Genomic DNA, 25,268 nt, shown 5'->3' with positions numbered 1-25,268 from the left:
TAGGGCTGGATGTAGCCGTCGGACTAAAGTTAATGGTTTATAGTCTTGATTGATCCCAAATGTAGAGAATGGAGTTGCTATTACTTTTAAGAAAATCCAAGGAAGATCTGTGGCATAATAAGAGATGCTTATTTCTGCCCCTAGATCTCCATACAAGAACTTCTAGGACCCTTGAAGTCTCTGGAGTGAAAAGAGTCTTTTTGTATGCTAAAAAGGTGATTGGCTGGAGGGGTATGGTTGCCAGAGGAACTAGTCACATGATTAGAAGATTGGAACTTTTAGGCTCAACCTCCCCTCCTACTACCCACCCCTAGAGAGTGGAGAGAGGCTCAGGGCTGAGTTAATCACCAGTGGTTAATGATTTAAATCAGCCATGCGTCTGTAATGGGCTTCCAGAGGATCCCATGGACAAGGACCCTGGCAGGTTACCGTCCATAGCTTGGCAAAGAGTCAGACGCGACTGAAGCAACTTAGCACGCAAGCCCGCGTGATGGGACTGCTACAAAAATCCTAAAGAAAGGGATTCAGAGAACTTCCAGGTTGGTGACCACCCGGAGGTGCGAGGGTGGGGGTTGGGGGGTAGGTAGTATGCCGGGGGAGGGTTTGTAAGCACTGCACCCTTCGGACAAGCCCCACCCTGGTCATCTCCTACGTTTGGATGTTCCTGCTTGCTTTCCTGAGTTCTGTGAGCCACGCCAGCAAATTATCAAGGAGGGGGTCGTGGAAATCCCTAAAGCATGGCTGAAGTACGGGAGGCCTGGACTAGCGGCTGGCATCGGAAGTAAGGGGCAGTTTTGTGGGGGCGGAGCCATTAACCTGTGAGGTGTCTGCTTCTCCAGGTGGTCACTGCCGAAGTGTTGAGGGAGAGGAAGACGATCTTCCCTTTAGGATATAATATTTGGAAGTAAAATTGGGAGTGTCAAGATAGGAGGAAAAGAGATGCCGGCTAGTGCGGTGAGAACAGAAAGACTTGGGTGAGCCCCTCTTGATCGTCCATCACGTTTTAGGCGATCCACCCCACGGTTCAGTTCAGGGGTCGGCTTCTGGGATTCTAGGCGTACCAGAAGTTTTGTCATTGTCCATGAACTAAGGTTTTGGTTTCTGATCGTGTGGAACAAAGCGAGCTTTAAAGAGAACTCTAGTTCGCTGGCACACGGATTAGGAGGTTAGAGATTATTATGGGAACTGTTTTAGACTCCTCTCCTTATTTCCTGCAGACTCAAAATCATAACAGATACCCTCTCCCTCATTTCCCTTCCTCGGTCCCTTTTGCTTCCTCTCATCGCCAGGCGTCTATCTTTTGTTCAAGCCTCCGTGCTGCACCGCAACCCAAAGGGAAACCACGGATCTGGGTGCGGGAGAAGCCCCGTCGCCCCCCGCCCCCCGGGAATTCTGCTGCTTTGAGATCCACTTCACGATGCTCATGGCGGAGGTGAGGTCCTCGAGGTCCGGGCAGGCTGGACCGTGAGGTGAGTGAGGAGCGCTTGGCGGTCATCTGCACCTCCGCAGACGGAGCCCGGGGTCAGTAAACACCCCAGGCGGGAGCCCTGGGTTTCTGAGATCGCTCCCAGTGAACCCCATTGCTTAAGGATAAGAATAGGGAAAAAACGAAAGCGACTGGTATCTAATATAGGACAGTATCTTTATGTTTAGAAATAGATAAATATAGCAAAAGCTGGAGTTTTTTTTTAATTACAGTCTTGCTCTCCCTGGGCTTGTTCTTTATAAATAAAAGACTGAACTTGCAATGGTCTAGTGTGGTCCAGGGGAACATTGTAGACAGGAATTTATATGAAGTGAATGACTTTCTCAAGTGTTGTTCCTGTAGAGTTGGGGTGAAAAAAGGCTGGACATGATTTCCTTACTGGTTGGTTCCTTCGCTTGCAGTCTAAAATGATTTAGTCATGGTTTAGGCTTTTTTTTTTTTAAATGAGATATAAAACCTTCCAATTTATTTCAGAGAGTTGTACTGGAAACAGTAACGTGGCCGGTGTTATTGTGGATGACGTTGTCTTTGCTACAGCGCCTCCACCCACCCTGATACACATTTGTGTAAAGAAATGTGGTAGGGAATGGGAACCCGCTCCAGTATTCTTGCCTGGAAAATTCCATAGACAAAGGGGCCTGGCAGGTTAGAGTCCATAGGGGTCACAAAGAGTTGGACATGACTGAGCACACACATACCATAAAGAAAAGTATAAATGTTAACTATGTTTGTATTTATAAATAAATAAAGATTGGATTCCCCCCTCCCCTGCCCTAACTCACTCTGTGTTGTTACATTTATCTACCTTGTTCTCTCTGTTACAAAAAATTGCAGGGAAGGTTTGGGCTTAAAAGGAACATTAATCCTTTAATGAGTTGCTGTTGTTTAGTTGGTCAGTGCTGTCCTCTTCGTGTTGCCTGATTCTTTGTGACCCCATGGACTGCAGCCCTCCAGGCTTCCCTGTCCTTCACTATCTCCCGGAGTTTGCTCAAACTCATGTCCATTGAGTCGATGATGCCAACTTAATGAGTTAGTCTACATCATAATGTCTGCACTTGTGGGAGGTTGTTTTCAGGAATTCTGCATTCTTCCCCTTTCCTTTCTACCCACTGTAAGGGGGTGGGGAGAACAGCTTGATGGGTGCTTTCATCTTCTTTTATAACTCTCTCATCAAGTGATTTCAGTATCTCTGTCCTTTGGCCTGGTTACTGGGCAGGGCAAAAGCATAGGCCAGCAGTGCACTGGTGTGGAAGTGGCTGCCTTGGGCCTCTTCTGGTGTTCTCCTCCAGGCTGAATCCAGGCAGCTCAGGGCCTTGTTGACAACAGGGTGTTGTAAAAAGGAGAGTGGTAGTCTTCTAAGTTTTGTGCAGAGTGGTCCTGGCACATCCGTGTGTACCAGTGATTCTCAAATAAAAAAACTTAGGTCAAATGGATCTATCTATCCACTGACCATGTTTTTAGAAATCACTCTTTTTTTTTGATTGTAAAAAACACACAACATAATAGAATCACTCTTTAAAAAATTACTTTCTAACTAAAATAAATTGATACAGGCCGGGCTAGAAGCCGTGTGTTTTAGGATTGGCTTTGGCACGTAGTCCGGGTCTCTACTGGACAAGTGAATCCTTCTTGCTGAATTAGTTGGTGTCTCTATCATTTTGGCAGATGTCTCAGCATTGCACAGGTGGAGAGCTGTCACTGGGCTTTGAGAGGAGTGTCATTAGAACCGCAGGGCAGTGGTTTCATGGGGGTCCGGGAGGCTGAGGAGGTGATGGGTACCTACGGTGACCAGAAGAGGCATCCCCGGAAGGGCAATGGTGATGTTGGCAGAGAGGGTCAATTCATCGTCCACCCCACCCTGCAGGTACAAGGGTCAGACAGAGATCATTTCCACTTCAGAAAACCCTTTAGAGATGTCTCCTCTCCTTGTGGTCAGTCGTTTCTTTTGCATAGCTCCTGAGAAGTTCTCATCTACATCTTTTCCACAAGCACAAAGTGTGACTCTAAATTGAGATTCCATTCCTTTTAACTCAGGGGTATGTGGGTTCACTCTCCCTCCCTAGTGTGGTAGTTGCTCAGTCATGTCTGACTCTTCATGACCTCCTGGAAGGTAACCCGCCAGGCTCCTCTGTCCATGAAATTCTCCAGGCAGGAATATTGGAGTGGGTTGCCATTTTGACCCGGGTCTCCTGCATTGCAGGCAGATTCTTTACCATCTGAGCCACCAGGGAAGCCTTTCCTTCCCAAGAGCTTCCCGTGCTTTCCAGTCCTTTCCTTTAGGAATTCCTTTGTGCCTTCTTATGTGCCTTCACCCTTGGACAGACTGCCATGGAACAGTGAGATGAGGAGCTTCAGACAAGCTGACAGAAGTCATCCCCTTGAGGGCATTGTTGAGCGGTGACCCGGAACTCCTGAAGCAGCTGTTGCTCTGCTTCTCTGAGAGCCAGGTGAGGGCTTCGGTAATGTGGGGGGCCTCGATGAAGGTGAAGGCACGAGCCTGGAGAGAGAAGGTCTTGAGAACAAAAGCTGTGAGCCTGGGGGGAAGGAAGAGTGGGCTGGTGAGCACCTTTGATGTACAGGCTTCCTGGGTCCCCTCCAGATTCACCCATCAGTATGCAGGGTTCCGAGTGTTTTGAGTTGGGGATTCTCTAGTTGTTCCTCCAGGACTAAGTGGTTTTAAGGGGTTCTTACTTCCTTGTCCACTTCCTCATTGCTTCAAGGATTCAGGCTTCATGTTCCTTATTTAGGTGGTTGACTCAGACAATTGTACTCAGGCTAGATTTTCTCTCTTTTTCTGTTTTTCTACTGCAGAGGAGACAAACCTTCTCTTTGGCAGCCCCTGCTGTATGGACTAACTTCTTGGTGATGTCTGTATCTTCAAAAATGAAATACCTCCCCCTGAGCCCCCTTCCCTCTCTTTCCACCAACCTCATTTTCATTAATTACTTCTTGTTTGCCTGTGTGTTTTGTCTCAGAGGGGTGGTGCTTTTTGATACAGGGTGCAGAATGGCAGCAGCTTTTTGAGTTTCAGTTACTTAGCATCATTGGATACTGGGAAATAACTTAAGGTGGCCAGGTTTTTTCTTTTTCTCCCCACTTATGATGGTCTTAGACGTGAGAAAGAGTATCTTGCTTACTGTGTTGAATCAAAAATGCATTTGGGAGTCAGGACAGGTAAACCCTGAGATGAGTCTCAACTCTGCCACTTATTATCTGTTCTGCCAAGAAACATTTACCTAACAGCACTGGATATAAATTTCTATCTTTTGGATGAATCTAGAGTTTGTCACACAGAGTGCAGTAAGTCAGAAAGACACAAACAAATATCGTATATTAACCCATATATGTGGAATCTAGAAAAATAGTACTGATGAACCTATTTACAGGAAAGGAATGAAGACAGATACAGAGAATGGAAAGGACACAGAAGGGGAAGGGGAGGGTGGGATAAACTGGGAGATTAGGATTGACATATATATACTGTGGTGGTTTAGTCACTAAGTCATGTCCGACTCTTTCGACCCCATGGACTGTAGCCTGCTAGGCTTCTCTGTTCATGGGATTCTCTAGGCAAGAATACTGGAGTGGGTTGCCATTTCCTTCTCCAGGGGATTTTCCAGACCCAGGAATCGAACCCAGGTCTCCTGCATTGCAGGCAAATTCTTTACTGACTGAGCTACCAGGGAAGGCCATATATACACTAAAAAAGTATACAGTAAAAGAGATGGCTAGTGGGAAGCTGCTGTATAGCAAGGGAGCTCAGCTCGGTGCTCTGCGATGACCTACAGGGGCGGGATGAGGGGTGGGTGGGAGGGAGACCCAAGAGGAAGGGGATTTATGTGTACATACAGCTGACTCATTTTGTTGTACAGCAGAAATCAACACATCATTGTAACGCAATTGGACTCCAATTAAAAAATTTCTACTTTTATAAATGGAAGTTCATATTATCCAAGTTGTAGGGTTTCCATGAGGAGTAAGGGTGGCTATGCTTGTACAGTCTGTCCTGTAGGACCTTTTCTTACCAAGTGTTGCCTTCCTTCTTGCCACCTTGGTCCCCAAAGGCACTGTAGGAGCCGTCACTGTGTTTGTAGTTCAGCTGCCTCTGATAACCTGGATGGATGGTTTCAGGTGACCTGTGATGTAGCAGTGGGACATCAGAAAAAGAGGATTCCTAAATGGGCAAGCTGATGCCGGAGAAGCCAGTGGCCCCTGATGTGCCCTGGCCTCTCAGACACAAAGGACCCACCAATAGCATTGCTCTTCATGCCTGTGGACGTCACGCCTATTTGTGGAGAGAACACCTACAATGATAAAGTGCTATACTCAGCAGCATTGAGATAGCCGACGGCCTGGGATCTGACCTCCTGAGTCAGTTGTTGGGTTTCATTCAGATATTTCAGTACATAGATATTAGGAGCAAGCAGGACCGTGTTCTGTTTGCCACAGCCATAGGGCATTTGGAGGAGCTTTTTGTGTATTTTTTATGGCAGAACCTAGGATGTCATCTGGAAGTGAAAGATGAGGTGTTGGAACACAGAATGATAACCTGAATTGAGGATCAGAGCTGCTGGAATCCAAGTAGAAACTGAGGAAAAAACCAGAAATATGGGAAAGAAGTTGAAAAGCTGAAGTGTAGTTAAAAGCTATATTTGGAAAAAAAGTAGAGGGGAATGGCAGTGGTTGTTATCTCAGGTTCTCCAGGGGCCAAGTGACTCACCCAAAACAGAGAAAGAGGCTCTGGCCAATTCTTTCACTACCTTTGGTGGGAGCTTCAGGGACAACTTTTCAGATAGACCGACATCTAGATACACAATCAGATCACATGCAAAAAGGATTGTGTATGATGTCTACTTTTGTGAAAAGCTCTCGGATAAGTGGTTTGGGGAAGGCATCTTATACTTGAACTTGTTACTTCCTCAGAAAATGTTTGTCGTTCACTTGTGTCCAACTCTTTGTGACTCCATGGACTGTAGCCCAACAGTCTCCTCTGTCCGTGGAATTCCCCAAGCGAGAATACTGGAGTGGGTTGCCATTTCCTTCTGCAGGAAAAACAATTATACTGCAATAAAAATTAATTTAAAAATACTTGTTTTACCTGAAGACTAGAGGTAGCCAATATTGTTACCATTCTCTGGACTCTGTAGAGCTGTCAAGCAACTCAGGCTTACTTATCTCAACTAAAAGACGTTTGACAATGGTGTCTTTCCTCCCAATTTCAGGAACCGTAGCCACCTGAGTACCACAGAGCTCGGAGGAGTGCACTATTTCTTCACTCACTGAGAAATTCACATTCCCTGAGAGAAAGAGTGTGTTGATCTGAGCTTAGAGGTCCCAGGGACCTCTGCGCATCATGTCCAATCCAGTGTTCTTGAAATCCCCAGAATCTACAGTGTCCTAAGTTTTGTGAGCCATTCAAAAGCTTTTGTTGTTCAGTTGCTCAATTGTGTCCAATTCCTTGTGACCCCATGGACTGCAGCACTCCAGGCTTCCCTGTCCTTCACTATATCACATAGCTTTCTCAAACTCATGTCCATTGAGTCAGTGATGCCATCCAACCATCTTGTCCTCTATCGTCACTTTCGGCTCCTGCCTTCTATCTTTCCCAGCGTCAGGGTCTTTTCCAAGGAGAAAAGCTTGCCCCTGATTTTAAGGAGCTGGCAAGTGCAGGGGCGTGTACAGCATCCACTGAAGTCTTTGGCTTGTGGGGTCCAAAGAGTCAAACCCACTTTGTGGAACCTTCCTATTTTCACCATCTTTGAGTGGAGTGGTCTCTTCAGAGAACTCTCACTCACCTAGAGACTTGGCAGTAACCAACCAGGGTACCAATTGCCTCCCATCTGCTCAGAGGCAGGAGGAATATTGGTCTTTCTCCACGGGGACAGCTGTGAAGTCAGGAGAGGCTTCCAGCTGCACAGCCACCTGTAGCCCCCAGGGGGCAAAGCAACACCAGAGAGAGATATTTAGAAAGATGATAAGATGACACATGGGATGGGCAAGGGAGAGAGCCTGGAGTGAATCTGAGGTGTTAAAAAGAGACAGATGGACTTCAAAGAGCAGCATTGACATAAACAGACTGCATGTATAAGATGAATTAAAAGCTTTGCCTACAAAGGTCTGTATAGTCAAAGCTATGGTTTTTCCAGTAGTCATGTACGGATGTGACAGTTGGACCATAAAGCACTGAAGGATTGATGCTTTTGAACTGTGATGCTGGAGAAGACTCTTGAGAGTCCCCTGGACTGCAAAGAGATCAGACCAATCAATCCTAAAGTAAATGAATCCTGAATATTTTACTGGAAGGACTGATGCTGAAGCTGAAGCTCCAATACTTTGGCTAGCTGATGCAAAGAGCCAACTCATTTGAAAAGACCCTGATGCTGGGAAAGATTGAAGGCAGGAGGAGAAGTGGACGGCATGAATGAGATGGTTGGATGGCATCCCCCACTCAATGGACATGATTTTGAGCAAACTCCAGGAGGTGGTGAAGGACAGGGAAGCCTGGTGGGCTGCAGTCCATGGGGTCACAAAGAGTCAGACACGATTGAGCGAATCAACGACTAAATGGGAAGCTGCTGCATAGCACAGGGAGTTCATCTCAGTGCTCTGTGTTGACCTAGAGGGGTGGGATTGTGGGTGGGATGGGGTGGAGGCTCAAGAGGAGGGGATATATGTGAACATAGAGCTGACTGAGGGCAGAAGGGAAGGGGATGACAGAGGATGAGATGGTTGGATGACATCACTGGCTCAGTGGACATAACTTCACTGACTCTCCAGGAGATAGTGAAGGACAGGGAAGCCTGGTGTGCTGCAGTCCATGGGGTTGCAAAGAGTCAGACACGACTTAGCAACTGAACAACAACATATTTACATTAAAAGTTTGTATCAACTTCATATAGAACATATATATTTGTAAATATGTTTAATATAATATGTATTATGTTTATTAATTTTTTGTACCAGTAATGAAGGAACAAGGAAAGTGAAAATAGCATGTTGTCCTGAGGAAATTTAGGTACTGACTTTGACTCATGAGAATTCCCCCAGCTAACTTTGTAGCGAGAGTCCATTTGGAGCTCCCTTTTTCAATTTTTTCCTTCCTTCATTTTTTAGAAAAATACACACATTCATCTGCTTATTCAATTAAAAACATTTATGCATTTATGACAAACTTTATGCATAAAAGCACTTCTATGATATAACTGCCTCCTGTCCTTAATATGGTTTTGGTTGCAGGATATAAACGATGCCAGAAAGAAGAATTACATTATATATGGTTAAATGCAATGTGTGTTAGAAGAAAGATACAAAGTATAAGTCATAGGAATTTAGAGGAAGACTTAGAAAATCCAAATAATGGGATTGAAAACAGTGCTGACTCATGTCATTTTTGGACCTTCAGCCTAGGTTATAATAAAATATTTTTTGTAAGCTTGAGAAATGAAAGAAGATCTAGAGTGTATAAGCTATAGTTTCACAGCCAGTTTTTATATATTTTTGTAAAAAAATGCTATTTATGCCCCTTAGGACCCTAGGACCTGATTATTAGTGGTGTGGTAATATATGTAATTATATTTATGTATATATGTAATCCCATCACTTCATGGCAAATAGATGGGGAAACAGTGCAAACAGTGGCTGACTTAATTTTTCTGGGCTCCAAAATCACTGCAGATGGTGATTGCAGTCATGAAATTAAAAGACACTTACTCTTTGGAAGGAAAGTTATGACCAACCTAGACAGCATATTAAAAAGCAGAGACATTAGTTTGTCAACAAAGGCCCTCCTAGTCAAGGCTATGGTTTTTCCAGTGGTCATGTATGGATGTGAGAGTTGAACTATAAAGAAAGCTGAGTGCCAAAGAATTGATGCTTTTGAACTGTGGTGTTGGAGAAGACTCTTGAGAGAGTCCCTTGGACTGCAAGGAGATCCAACCAGTCCATCCTGAAGGAAATCAGTTCTGAATATTCATTGGAAGGACTGATGCTGAAGCTGAAACTCCAATACTTTGGCCACCTGATGTGAAGAGCTAACTCATTGAAAAGACCCTGATGCTGGGAAAGATTGAGGGCAGGAAGAGAAGGGGATGACAGAGGATGAGATGGTTGGATGGCATCACCGACTCAATGGACATGGGTTTGGGTGGACTCCGGGAGTTAGTGATGGACAGGGGGGCCTGGCGTGCTGCGGTTCATGGGGTCACAAAGAGTGGGACACGAATGAGCGACTGAACTGAACTGAATATATGTAATTGGAGTCACAGTTTACTTCAGTGATCTGGAAGAGATGTTATGGGCAAAGAGCAATTTAAATTCATGCTTAATTTGGGAATATCCTTACCCGAATGTACATGGGAAGTTAGTTTAACACAGTGGTCTTGAGTGTCAAGGCTTCTCTGCAGATCACAAGAGTAGGGCATTGTAACCCGCAAGAAGAAGGGCTGGAAGGCTTGGAGAGAGGTAGTCGAGAGAGAGAGCAAGTCCAGTGTCGCTGGGCAGACATAGGACCCCTGCCTTCCACTCAGTGATGGTACCAGGGACTGTTACTCCTACTTCAGTTACACCCAAGGAGCTGCAGAGGACGGCCATGTGATGAACAAAAAACAAGCAAGTGAGCTGGTTATTTCTAAGATAGTAACTGGGCTCCCTAGGTGGCCCAGTGGTAAAGAATCCAATTGAGCATTCACGCACAAGATGGTAACTGATGAGTGTGACCCAATATCACATGTTTGAGTCCTCTTAAAAGAGTTAGGGGCTTCCCAGGTGGCTTAGCTGTTAAAGAATCCTCCTGCAATGTGGAAGATCTGGGTTTGATCCCTGAGTTGGGATGATCCTCTGGAGAAGGGAAAGGCTACCCACTCCAGTATTCTGGCCTGGAGAATCCAATGAACTGTGTAGTCCATGGGGTCTCAAAGAGTCAGACATGACTGAGCAATTTCATTTTCACTTTCAAAAGAATTATAGAAATTAACAGTATAATCAAGGCCCGAGATGGAAAAATAAAAAGCATTTCAGTGATTCAACTTCCCCCAACAAGGTCATGCTTCCCACAAGTCTGTACAACCATTAGAAATCTGACTATAGGGATAGTCTCCCTTGTTGGTCCAGTGTTAAGACTCTGAGCTCCCAATGCAGAGTCCCCAGGTTTGATCCCTAGTCAGGGAACTAGATCTTGTATGCCACAACTAAGACTTGGGGCAGCCAAATTAAAAAAAAAAATGTGACTATAGACTTGAAATTGTCATTGAGCTTCCCTCTCTAAAATACTATCTGACAACTTTATAATTCTAAAAGTGGTTTATTCCACTTGCTTATTGGATTGCTTCAGGATTGCTGTTCAATATGGCATCTGTGCTTGGTGTTAAACATTAGAAAACTTGCTTTTAATTGGCTTCCCTGATAGCTCAGTTGGTAAAGAATCTGCCTGCAATGCAGGAGACCCTAGTTCGATTCCTGTGTCAAGAAGATCTGCTGGAGAAGGGATTGGCCACCCACTCCTGTATTCCTGGGTTTCCCTTGTGGCTCCGCTGATAAAGACTGCCTGCAATGCAGGAGCCCCAGCTTCGATCCCTGTGTTGGGAAGATATCCTGGAGAAGAGAACGGCTACCCACTCCAGTATTCTGGCCCAGAGAATTCCATAATTAGTCACCTCTTTTATGTTTTAAAAGTACCGGGAATACATACATATCTACAATTGATGAATTGATATAGTTAGACCAGAGTTTGGTAAATTAGCCTAGTTCTGTTTTGAAATGACAGATAATTAGAGAAATGGTTGGAAATAATGAAGTCATGTTTTTACATCCAAAGCAAATGTGGTTGAGTGGAAGTTACTTTATTACCACCAAGTCCCAGATCTAGGCTTCAGGGAAATAGCTTCTCATGGTCTTAGTGATTGGCTTTGAATGGATCTCTCCCATTACCACAGTATCTTCCTCAGTGGCAAGGGCCACTTTGAATATTACAGTGGGAAGAAGAATATGCTACTTTGAGAAAGTTATTTCCATACAATGTGACATATAGTAATAATGCAGCTGAATATCTAGTTTTTCTGCTAAAATTAAAATGTTAAAACAGTTGCACTGGAAACCATGTTCAGCCACTCATTTTCTGAATGGATAGAATCTTTGTCAAAAGTAGAAATGACTGGACTTCTCTGGTGGCACAGTGGATAGGAATCCGCCTGCCCGTGCAGGGGACATGGGTTCTGAGATCCCTGGTTTGGAAAGATTCCACATGCCAAGGGGCAACTAAGCCTGTGGGCCACAGCTCCTGAGCCTGAGTACTGTAACTACTGAAGCCCATGTGCCTAGAACCTGTGGCAATGAGAGAAGCTACCAGAATGAAAAGTAGCTCCCACCACCGCAATCCAGTTCAGTCAAAAACTTTTTTAAAAAGTAGAAATGACAAAATACTGGAGAAAGTATAACCTAGTGTAGGAGAGACTGGAAGGAAAGTGAAAGTCACTCAGTCATTTGGGACCCCATGGACTGTCTGGTCCATGGAATTCTCCAGGCCAGGATACTGGAGTGGGTAGCCAGTCCCTTCTCCAGGGGATCTTAACAACCCATGGATTGAACCCAGGTCTCTTGCATTGCAGGTGGATTTTCTTTATCAGTTGAGCCACCAGAGAATGTTGTATATTTTGGGGGTGAGGGTAGTTGGGCAGGGCTTCCAAAAACAGGAGAACTTTCACATTAGACAGAAGCAGGAACCTTAAGCTGCTCTTTAGGCAAGATATTGCCAGCTATAAGAGGAGTCATCTCAGTAATGAATGGCAAGAGCTGAACAATGCCAATGTTATTAGTAGAGAGATTCTTGCAATGTTTTTCTTTCTATAGATCCATGAAAGCAAACTTAATGTTTTGACTTACCTGTTTTTAACTTGTGAAAAAAGGCAAGAAATGGAACAGTATAAACTTCTGAACTAGCAAGGGATGAACGGGAACATTCCCTATCCAGTATGTGTATGTATATTTTTGATGGGGCAAAGGAAAATCAGGACACAAGAATCATAGCATTTGCTTGGAGTTGAAGTGGCAGGAACTAAAAATCTTACAACTAGTAGCAGAGGTTCTTTGGTCTGCATTTTCTTAGAACAGGAATACAAACAGATTCAGAGTTAAGACTTGTAACAAAATGTTCCCTTCTTAAATGGACTTATTTTCTGTCAAAGAGCTGAATAATGAGGAGACTATAGGAATTGTTTATCCTTCCCTCGTGGATTTTTTTCCTGCATTTATACAGTTTCATTTTCTGGGTTTTTCTTTGCCATGGCCACTGACTTCTTAACTTGGCCTCCGACTTTCTTTTTAACATTCTTTCCTCAGAGTTTTCTAGGGTCTCAGCTCTCTACTCAGGATCTGCCAGTCTGCATGACCAGTTTATCTAGCAGGTACAGTAGGGCTTCCCTGGTGACTCAGTGGTAAAGAATCTGCCTGCCAATACAGGAGACTTGGGTTTGATTCCTGGGTTGCAAACAAGTTGGATACAACTTAATGACTAAACAACAACAACAAATAGGAAATGGAGTGACCATACTTCATTTATAGTGTTGTTTAGTTGCTAAGTTGCCTCCGACTCTTTACGACCCCATGGACTGCAGCATGCCAAGCTTCCCTGTCCTTCACTATTTTCCGGAGTTTGCTCAAAGTCATGTCTGATTGAGTCAGTGATGCCTTCCAACCATCATTTAACTTAAAAGTTATTTCTCTTTCTTTGATAGTATTCCCTTTGCTTAAAGGGTCTTTTTTCTTTTGTCCTATCTCCCATACACTTGCTAAAATGCTCTTCATTCCATATGATACATCTCCTATATGAAAAAACATCCAGACTTCTCAGAATTATTCTCTTCTGATGTGCACTTCATCCACTTGCTATAAGAATAATTGTATTTTATCTCATTGTTTATTTTTTTTGCTTATTGAATGACAGCATAATGTCCAATGCAATCCAAAGAAGTGGCTCCTGCTGTGGCTGTTTTTATTTTACCTGGATGATAGAAGCTTATAGGATCAGGACAGAATTTGGGATGTTTGAGCTTCAAGTTGGTGAATACCTTTAAGTTTATGTCCTGGAAAGAAAATAATTACCAAATCAAACACAAATATTTAAATATTATATAAAAACCCCACTTTGTGTTAAAAATCATAATACCTAATAGGTGAATTACATTATTGTTTTACATAACCAAGAAGAGTTCAAAATACTCAGTGTAGCAGTGGAATAATAAAATTTTTCCAAATTTCTTCCCTTGAATTCTTTTGCATAACAAAGCTGAGTATTGTAAAGGTAAAGTTATAAAGCCACAGAGCATGTTAAAAGGAACACAGCCATGTGAACACACATTTATAACCAGCCGTGTGTCCTGCCTTGGCTCTGTTACAATGAGCTGTTGTTCCTTAAGCAAGTGCCTTAACCTCTTTATGTCCCTGTTTCCTCTGGAGAAAAGCAACGATCCAGAGTGGGTACTTTCTAGTATTTTTTGTTCATATAGTGTTCTGTTAACCCTAAATAATTCATAAGGCAGAGTATTAATGGATATATGGGCTTTACAGTTAGGGTTAGGGTTACCATCATGAAGCTATAAACATCCTCTGCTTGGCTGTGTGATACTGGAGAGCCCATGAGTTCATCAGTAGGGGTTTTATGAAGATCAGGCCTGATACAGTGTTCTCAGTCTTCTTCCCACTGAGTGAAGCTCTGAACGAAGTCTGTCATGTCCCTCCCAGGTAGCAGATTATATATCTATAAAAAGGGGGGAAAAAAGGAGAAAAACTTATTCTTTCTTGAGTGATACCCATCAAAAAGAAAAGAACCATTGTGATCACGACTAATCATTTCTTGAGTGTCCATGATCTATGAAAGAAATTTTGCAGACATTCTGTTTTGAATAGTGTTTTGCTGTGAAGCTGTATATTCAAGAAAAGACTAAAAGTATTCCAAGTACCTAAGACTAACAGGAGTATTAAGAGAGCACTCAGGACTTCCTTGATGGCACAGTGGATAGAACTCCACCTGCCAATGTAGCAGACATGGGTTGGATCACTGGTCTGGGAAGATCCCACATGCTGAGAAGTAGCTAAGCCTGTGCCCCGCAACTCCTGAGCCCACGTGCTGCAACTCCTGAAGGCTGCATGCCTGGAGCCTGTGTTCCACAATGAGGAGCCACCACAGCTAGAAGCCCACGGACCGCAACCAAGAGTAGCCCCTGCCCATCACACCTAGAGAAAGCATGTGCAAAGCAGCAAAGACCCAGTGCAGCCAAAAATAAATAAAATTGAAAAAAATGGAGAGAGCTCAAAGACAAATTCTAGACCTTATGTTTGAGAGAATATTTATAATTTGATATAAAATATATATTAAACTTAATATATGCTTACAATATAGTAGCAATCTCAATAATAAAACTTTACTACATGAAAGAATAAAATTAGTTTTGTAGGTCTCACTCTCAAGGTGCAGATCAATTCATTTGTGTTTGTAATCTAAATAGGCAGTGGGTAATCTTGCCACTGGGCTTCCGTGGTAGCTTAGACGGTAAAGCATCTGCCTACCATGCAGGAGACCTGGGTTCAATCCCTGGGTCGGGAAGATCCCTTGGAGAAGGAAATGGCAATCCACTCCAGTATCCTTGCCGGGAAAATCCCATGGACTGAAGAGCCTGGTACGTCACCTACTTTTACCTTTCATGTAAAGCAGTAATTTTCTCAAGATCCCTTCAAACGTGTAGCTATTAGTTGAATAACTTTTGAGTTATGCAAACCAAACCAACCAACCAAAAATTTTCTTGCTTTTCACATATTTCACTAAACAGTCTAGTCTGTGATCCTTTAGTATTATATAAACTTCCCAAGTGCAAAGAATAGTTGAAATTGTTCGCATTTCTACTTTTGAAAACTGCAATGTCTACAAGTTTCTCTTTATATGATCTTTTTATTAGAAAATAGACATTTAAGATTCAAAGTATTTTATTCTTGTGAGGTGTAAGAAATTAGACTGTTAAAATAAAAATGAAAATCTCAAGAAACAAAACATTTGAAATAGATTACCTCCCATGCCTTTTTTTTCTCAGAAAGTTACTAAACAGGAGGAAGGAAACTAAGAAACAAGTCATGGGATCCAGGACACAGTGAATGAAACCAGGAGAGTTTTGAGCAACTGGCGTGGAGAACGAACAGTCCGGTAGACAGCAAGAAGATGGAGGGCTCCAAAGAGAAAAGGAAGTGGAGTTAATAGAACTGAGTTGAACACTGTTTACAGAATCATTAGAGGTGTAAAGAGAGACAGAAAATGGGAGAACAAAAACCCTAAGCAAATATGAAAATAAGGCAATGATTAAACTCCAGGAAAAATAAAAACAAGCAAGAGGGGAAATATAATAATAATACACAATTTGGTTTAGTGATGAACTACATATGTATGTATATATATAGTTACAATAAGGAAAATTGACAAAGGATTTAAGCTAAATTATCATGTAACTGTATTGGTAAGATGAGGCGAGGAGAAGAAATGAATAATAAGTTAAATGCTGCTTTATTATAGTAAGAATCAACCCATGCATGCTGAGTCCTGTCCAACTCTGTGACACTGTGGACTGTAGCCCGCCAGGCTACTCTGCTCATGGGATTTCCCAAGCAAGAATACTGGAGCGGGTTGCCATCTCTCCTCCACAGGATTTTCCTGACCCAGGGATTAAGCTCGAGTCTCTTGCATCACCTGCACTGGCAGGTGGATTCGTTACCACTGTGCCACCTGGGAAGCCATGTTGTTTTTCAGTTGCTCAGTCGTGTCTGACTCTTTTCGACCCCATGGACTGCAACACGCCAGGCTTTGCTGTCCTTCACTATCTCCCGGAGTTATAGAAATCAATAGAAAATGTTAAAAAAAGATGAAGGATGAACAATGGTTGGAAAGTTTTCTTATTTGGAAATAATGGAAGTAAATATTAGAGGAAAAAACCAGAATGGTTGACTGTATGTGCCTCCAAGGAATGTAATGAAGAAAGGTGATGGAGAGACAGAAAACTTATTGTTTTTTAGTTGTAACTCTTCTAACACTAACTACACTTTTAAACTAAGTGCTTATATGTATGTCTCAGATAAAAATAATTGCTCAAGAGATATCTTGTTATAAGGATATTTCAATGAAGTTAAAATATAAATGGCAAAACTTTTTTAGTAATATTTTTCAAAGAATTTGCTACATATGAAACGTTCTCATTGTTTAAACTGTAGTTTAAGGTAAGCACTAATTTAATTTGAACATCATTTAAATTAAACAGTGATAAGTTCTCAGCCTTACCCTAGCTTTTAATAATTAAAAAGTTAAATGAAATGCAATAAAATTAAAAACTTATGTACAAACTCTGTTTTAAATCATGCTGCCAAATAATAATAATTCTTAAATGTCTTTTAAAATTAGAGCTGTCATACAACTGGGCTTCCCTGGTGGCTCAGTGGTAAAGAATTCACCTGCCAATGCAGGAGACTCAAGAGACTTGGGTTTGTTCCCTGGGTCAGGAAGATCCCCTGGAGAAGGAAATGGCAACCTACGCCAGTATTCTTGTCTGGAAAATCCCACGGACAGAGAAGCCTGGTGGACTACAATTCATGGGGTCACAAAGAGTCAGATGCAACTGAGCACACATATATAGCTATTCTTCATAAATGTTGTTTTAACCCAATATGAAAAGTAAATATAAAAACCAAGAGAGTTTACATTTTTGTTTGTTTGATTTTGGCTATGCCTCACGGCTTGTGGGATCTTAATTCTTCCTCCAAGGATTAAATTCAGGCCATGCCAGTGAAAGTGCTGAGTTCTGATTACTGGACTTCCAGGGAATTCTCCAGAGTTTATGTTTTAATTAGCCTAAGTAAATAAGTGTTAGTTGCTCGGTCATGTCCGACTCTTTGCAACCCCATGGGCTGTAGACTGCTGGGCTCCTCTGTCCATGGGATTCTCCACACAAGAATACTGGAGTGGGTTGCCATTCCCTTCTCCAGGGGATCTTCCAAACCCAGGGACTGAACTCAGGTCTCCTGCATTTGCAGGCAGGCTCTTTACCATCTCAGTCACCTGGGAAGCCCTTTAATTAGCCTAGGTAAGACTACTGCAGTTAGTTCATTACTGCATTTGTGCTTGAGAATTTTGAAAAGAATTTGAGAACCTCCTTTATTTTTATTTATTTATTTTTAATTTCATTTTCTCCCTAGTTTAGGAGCTCTTGAAATTTAGAAGGATCCGTTTTATAAAAAGTTAACTTTTGTACCCAAAGACCAATGTAACTCTGATAGGCTCTATGCTGAGTATCTTAAGGGCAAAAGTAATTAAAATATACATTTGAGTCATGATGAACATAACAGTGATATAATAGGGGATCTTCCCTACCCAGGAATCAAACCAGGGTCTCCTGCATTGCAGGCAGATTCTTTACCAGCTGAGCTACAAAGGGAAGCCCAGATGACAGGTATATAGACAAATGGCTTCTCTTGGAGCATGGGCTCTAGGGCATGCAGGCTTCAGTAGTTGCAGCTCTCAGGCTCTAGAGCACAGTCTCAATAGTTGTGGTGCACAGGCTTAGTTGCTCTATGGCATGTGGGATCTTCCTGGATCAGGGGTTGAACCCATGTCTCCTGCATTGGCAGGTGAATTTTTTTTTACCACTGAACCACTAGGGAAGTCTTAAAGATTACTTTGGAGTGAAAAAATCACATAGAGTTATATAATATTAAAGTTGAAAGGGGTTGAGATTTTAGGTGAAAAATGGTAATGGAGAAATATGAGAGAGAGAAAGATGGAAAAAAGAAATGATGAAATAGGCTTGGGTGGTACTCACAGTTTCCCCTAGACAGAGACAGCTGCAGGCAGGAGAGCAGCAAGGGTTAGAGCAAGACCCGGTGGAACAGGTCTGCTTTTGCCATGGTGTCAGGAGAAAGAGCAGGAGACCAGGGAATATGGTGTCCTCCTCCTTGCACTCTGCCTGGCCTCAGAAACTCCCCGACCCACAGGAGTTTATTTATGACAGTGCTCTGTGCACACAGCAAGCCCCACTCCAAGGCTTCCTAACACTGTGTAGAATTTGGCAAGAATTCCTCAAAGGGGTCATTGTTCTCAGTGGGGCCCTCATGTCACTTCAAGGATCAATCTCAGTAGGCTCAGAAACAGTGTCAGCAGCATGGGGGAGGAAAGGGTGGGATGAATTGCGAGAGGAGTGTTGGCATATATCCACTACCACGTGTAAAACAGATAGCTAGAGGGAAGCTGCTGTATAATGCAGGGAGCTCAGCTTGGTGCTCTGTGATGACCTAGAGGAGTGGACTGGGTGGTAGGGGGAGGGAGGCTCAAGACAGAGGAGATATTTGTATGTTTATAGCTGATTCACCTTGTTGTACACCAGGAACCAACACATTGTAAAGCAAACATCTCCCAAATTAAGAAATGATGACTCTTAAAGCAAAATGATAATGCAATGAATCATAAACTCTCCCTTCCTCCCAGAAAAGAAGTGGTGTCAGAGTAGGTGTTGGTGGTAGAGAACATGACCATCAACGCGTGAGTGGAAGCCCATATTATAATTAGAATCGCTTCCTTTGTCTGGGAACAGAGGCTCTGAACCTCAAAACCATTGCCAGTGTGGAGCAAGTAAATTTGCATTGTGGAGGTTTTGTCTTGTGGTGGTGGGCTTCCCAGGTGGCTCAGTGAGAAAGATTCCTACTGTATTCCTGGAGTCACAGGAGATGTGGGTTTGATCCCTGGGTTGGGAAAATCTCCTGGAGGAGGGCATGGCAACCCGTGCCAGTATTCTTGCCTGGGGAATCCTATGTACAGAGGAGTCTGGCTAGCTACACTCCATAAGGTCACAAAGAGTAGGACATGACTGAATGACTTAGCATGCAACATTCTTGCTTATACCCACTGATGCCAATGGCATTTTCTCAGTTGTGACAACTGAAAATGTCTCCTCTTTCCTGGTTGAGAATCACTGGCTTATAAAGTTCTGGTAAGAGGTTTTCAGCTTTCCTGCACAGACTCCAAAACTGTTACTAGCCACATGGTACTGCTTTCAACTTCCTCGTTAGAACAGTAAACCTCAAACTTTTTCACATTGCAGCACACATGGAAAATAATATTTGCCCAGTATACTGGGAAGTCAAAGAGATTTCTTGCAGCTAAAGGTGACCTCTTGAGGGCTGAGGGGATTAATATTTGGGACAAATCTTAATTCTCTCTGTACCACATTACTGTACTGACTGGGAAGTACCTCAGTGTTTTTCTTGTAGATAATATGGGCTCTTCATTTTTGCAGAGAATATATGAAAATACCCCTGGGAGAGAAAAAATAGCATAAGCTAATATCAACTATAATCTTGAGGTATTAATCAAGCAATACTGGTAAAAGAAAGACAATGCTGAGGGAGTCTATGGTGGGAGTCAAGAGGATGGAAGAGTAAATAAAACTTTCTGTTGTTCAGGTTTTGCCTCTAAAATCTCCAATCTCTCATTGGTAAGGAATGTCTTACCACCTCCTGAACTTGTCATTTGTCTCCAACTTGGGCTTCCTGATAGTTCAGTTGGTAAAGAATCAGCCCGCAATGCAGGAGACCCCAGTTTGATTCCTGGGTTGGGAAGATCCACTGGAGAAGGGATAGGCTATTCACTCCATTATTCTTGGGCTTCCCTTGTGGCTTAGCTGGTAAAGAATCCACCTGCAGTGCAGGAGACCTGGGTTTGATCCCTGGGTTGGGAAGATCCCCAAAAGAAAGGAAAAGGGTACCCACTCCAGTATTCTGGCCGAGAGAATTCCATGGACTGAGTTGGACAGGACTGAGTGACTTTCACTTTCAGCTCTTACGATAATTTTATTTGTTCACCCATTCATTCAACAAATACTTATTGGGGGGGGGGAGTGGTCCTAAGATGGCAGAGGAATAGGATGGAGAGACCACTTTCTCCCCCACAAATTCATTGAAAGAACATTTGAACGCTGAGCAGATTCCAGAAAACAACTTCTGAACGCTGGCAGAGGACATCAGGCACCCAGAAAGGGAGCCCATTGTCTTCGAAAGGAGGTAGAACAAAATATAAAAGATAAAAAGAGAGACAAAAGAGGTAGGGACAGAGATCCATCCTGGGAAGGAAGTCTTAAAAAAGAGAGAAGTTTCCAAACACCAGGAAACCCTCTCTCCAGCAGTCCCCAGCGGTTCTGTGGCGAGCCTTGGAATCTCAGAGGGCAAAATAACCAGGAGGAAAAATAAATAAATAATTAAAACCCACAGATTACGTGCCTAACAGCAACTCCCAGCAGAGCAGCAGCCCAGATAATCACATCCCCCACTTGCAAGCGGGGGCTGGACAGGGAGGCGTGGGCTGCATTGCTTTGGGTAAGGACCGGACCTGAATGCTCTGAGGGCAATCTGAGGGAACTAGCTTGAGATAGCAACCCAGACTGTGGGATAGCTATCCGGCAAAAAACCTTAACCTAAGACACCGCTAGGCCTGCTCACAGACCAAAGGACTGAGCAGACCTAGCTGGCTGTGGACCAGCCCATCCCCCACTGGAGACAGGCAGGCGAGGGCAGCCAGAGCCGGAAGGGGGCAATTGCGGCCTCAGAGAGGCATCCTATACCACCACACTCCAGGTAGGCTTCATTGCTAGCCAAGACTTCTTGGGATTCTGGACGGTGGACATTCGCTGCGAGGGTTGCAGCCAGAGATCAGCTCCCCGGAAGAGACACACAGCACACCTTAGAAGGTGCACCCGTTGTACACCCAGAAAACCGAGCAGCTGGGACGGGGGAGGCGATAAGTCACAGCCTTCAGCTGGGGGCAACTGCGCTCGCCAAGCACCTGGTCACCTGAGCTGCTCGGACCTGGGAAGGGCACAAAACGCAGTCCCAACCAAGTCTGCGCCTTTGTGGAGTACCCAAGAACCTGAACTTGAGTGGCTTAGACCTGGGAAAGGCATGCAACCCAGGGCCCACCTCAGAAAGTTCCCAGCAGAGCAACCTAGAGCCTGAGCAATGTAGACCGGGAAAGCACACACACCGTGAGCAGGGGCAAACCCAGTGTGGCTGAGACACTGTGCGCACTCCCCACACACGCCAGTATTTGTTTGCAGTGTTCCTCCCCACAGCACGACTGAACAAGCCTAAAAAAAGTGACCACCACCACCCCCTTTGTGTCAGGGTGGAAATTAGACACTGAAGAGACCAGCAAACAGAAGAAGCTAAAATAAACAGATAGAACTGCTTTGGAAGTGACAGGTGCAATAGATTAAAACCCTGTAGTTGGCACTGAATACATATGAAAGGGCTTATAGACCTTGAGAAGTACAAGCCAGACCAAGGAACTATCTGAAAATGAACTAACCCCACGTGTCCACAACAGCTCCAGAGAAAGTCCTAGATATATTTTTATTATTGTCATTTTTTAAATTATAAAAAATTAAAAAAAATTTAAGTCCCCTATTACTCCTTTAATTTTCATTTTTATAACCTACTATTTATTACCTTGCAAAAAAAAAGAAAGACCCTATTTTTAAAGCAAACTTCATATATATATATATATATATTTAATCTTTGCTTTTTGGTATTTGTTATCAGCTTTGTACATTTAAGAACCCAATCTTCAGTACCCATTTTTACCAGGGAACGAGATCACTGGCCTGATTGCTGTCTCCCCCTTTTGACTCTCCTTTTTCTGAACCAGGTCGCCTCTATCTCCCCCCTCACCCTCTTTTTCTCTACACAGCTCTGTGAATCTTTGTGTTCTGGGCTGTGGAGAACACTTAGGTAATGGATTACTGGCTGGATTTGTCTCTCTCCTTTTGATTCCCCCTTTTATCTTCCTGACCACCTCTGTCTTCTTCCTCTCTCTTCTCTTCTCTGTGTAACTCTGTGGGATCCAGACTGTGGAGAGCACATAGGGAAGTGATTACTGGCTAGCTTGCTCTCTCCCCTTTTGATTCTCCTTCTTCTCCTCCTGTTCACTTCTATCTCCCTCCTCCCTCTTCTCTTCTCCATGTAACTCTGTGCACCTCTCCAGGTGTCCCTCACTGTGGAGAAACTTTTCATCATTAACCTAGATATTTTATCATTGGTGCTGTATAGATGGAGAAGTCTTGAGTCTGCTGTTAAGAATAAGACTGAAAACCAGAGGCAGGAGGCTTAAGTCCAAATCCTGAGAACACGAGCAAACTCCTGAATCCAGGGAGCATTAATCGATAGGAGCTCATCAAACACCTCCATACCTTCACTGAAACCAAGCACCACCCAAGGGCCAACAAGCTCCAGGGCAAGACATACCACGCAAATTCTCTAGCAACACAGGAACATAGCCCTGAGCTTCAATATACAGGCTGCCCAAAGTCACACCAAACCCTATGACATCTCAAAACTCATTACTGGACACTTCATTACACTCCAGAGAGAAGAAATTCAGCTCCATCCACCAGAACACCGACACAAGCTTCCCTAACCAGGAAACCTTGAAAAGCCAACTGTAAAACCCCACCCACAGTGAGGAACCTCCACAATAAAGAGGAACCACAAACTGCTAGAATACAGAAAGGCCACCCCAAACACAGCAATATAAACAAGATGAGAAGGCAGAGAAATACCCAGCAGGGAAAGGAACAGGATAAATGCCCACCAAACCAAACAAAAGAGGAAGAGATAGGGAATCTACCTGATAAAGAATTCTGAATAATGATAGTGAAATTGATCCAAAATCTTGAAAACAAATTGGGGCTACAGATAAATAGCCTGGAGACAAGGATCAGGAATATGCAAGAAAGGTTTAACAAGGACATGGAAGAAATAAAAAAGAGTCAATATATAATGATTAATGCAATAAATGAGATAAAAAACACTCTGGAGGGAACCAACAGTAGAATAACAGAGGCAGAAGATAGGATAAGTGAGGTAGAAGATAGAATGGTAGAAATAAGTGAAACAGAGGGGAAAAAAGAAAAAAAAATTAAAAGAAATGAGGACAAGCTCAGAGACCTCTGGGACAATGTTAAACACCCCAACATTTGAATCATAGGAGCCCCAGAAGAAGACAAAAAGAAAGACCATGAGAAAATACTTGAGATAATAGTTGAAAACTTCCCTAAAATGGGGAAGGAAATAATTACCCAAGTCCAAGAAACCCAGAGAGTCCCAAACAGGATGAACCCAAGGCATAACACCCCAAGACACATATTAATCAAATTAACAAAGATCAAACACAAAGAACAAATATTAAAAGCAGGTAGGGAAAAACAACAAATAACACACCAGGGGATTTCCATAAGGATAATAGCTGATCTTTCAATAGAAACTCTTCCGGCCAGAAGGGAATGGCAGGACGTACTTAAAGTGATGAAAGAAAATAACCTACGGCCCAGATTACTGTACCCAGCAAGGATCTCATTCAAATATGAAGGAGAAATCCAAAGCTTCACAGACAAGCCAAAGTTTAGAGAATTCAGCACTACCAAATCAGCTCTCCAACAAATGCTAAAGGATCTTCTCTAGACAGGAAACACAGAAAGGATGTATAAACGTGAGCCCCAAACAGCAAAGTAAATGGCAATGGATTCACACTTATCAATAATTACCTTAAATGTAAATGGGTTGAATGCCCCTACCAAAAGGCAAAGACTGGCTAAATGGATACAAAAACAAGACCTCTATATATGTTGTCTACAGCAAACCCACCTTGAGACAAGGGACACATACTGACTGAAAGTGAAGGGCTGGAAAAAGATATTCCATGCAAATAGAGACTAAGAGAAAGCAGGAGTCACAATACTCATATCAGATGAAATAGACTTTAAAACAAAGGTTGTGAAAAGAGACAAGGATGGACACTACATAATGATCAAAGGATCAATCCAATAAGAAATTATAACAATTATAACTATATATGCACCCAACATAGGAGCACCGCAATATATATGACAAATGCTAACAAGTATGAAAGGGGAAATTAACAATAACACAATAATAGTGGGAGACTTTAATACTCCTCTCACATCTATGGATAGATCAACTAAACAGAAAATGAACAAGGAAATACAAACTTTAAATGATACTGTAGACCAGCTAGACCTAATTGATATCTATAGGACATTTCACCCCAAAACAATTTCAACTTTTTCTCAAGCGCACACAAAACCTTCTGTAGGATAAATCACATCCTGGGCCATAAATCTAGCCTTGGTAAATTAAAAAAAACCTGAAATCATTCCAAGCCTCTTTTCTGACCACAATGCAGTAAGATTAGATGTCAATTACAGGAGAAAAACTGTAAAAAATTCCAACATATGGAGGCTGAACAACACATTGCTGAATAACCAACAAATTACAGAAGAAATCAAAATATGCATAGAAGCCAATGAAAATGAAAACACAACAATCCAAAACCTATGGGACACTGTAAAAGCAGTGTTAAGGGGAAGATTCATAGCAATACAGGCTTACCTCAAGAAACAAGAAAAAAGTGAAATAAATAACCTAACTCTACACCTGAAGCAACCAGAGAAGGAAGAAATGAAGAACCCCAGGGTTAGTAGAAGGAAAGAAATCTTAAAAATTAGGGCAGGAATAAATGCAAAAGAAGCAAAATAGACCATAGCAAAAATCAGCAAAGCCAAAAGCTGGTTCTTTGAGAAGATAAGTAAAATTGACAAACCATTAGCCAGACTCATCAAGAAACAAAGGGAGAAAAAACAAATCAACAAAATTAGAAATGAAAATGGAGAGATCACAACAGACAACACAGAAATACAAA

The 25,268-nt window shown here is 42.9% G+C and overlaps 1 pseudogene; it reads right to left on the bottom strand.

The window, feature by feature from the left end:
- Positions 1–1,293: 1,293 nt before the first annotated feature.
- LOC136167872 (alpha-2-macroglobulin-like) lies at positions 1,294–10,075 on the bottom strand (annotated as a pseudogene).
- Between the last annotated feature and the right edge of the window lie 15,193 nt (positions 10,076–25,268).

Source organism: Muntiacus reevesi, chromosome 1, assembly GCF_963930625.1.
Source record: "Muntiacus reevesi chromosome 1, mMunRee1.1, whole genome shotgun sequence".
Lineage (NCBI taxonomy): Eukaryota > Metazoa > Chordata > Mammalia > Artiodactyla > Cervidae > Muntiacus > Muntiacus reevesi.
Note: the sequence above shows the minus strand (reverse complement) of the source record. Positions and strands in the feature narration are given on the sequence as shown.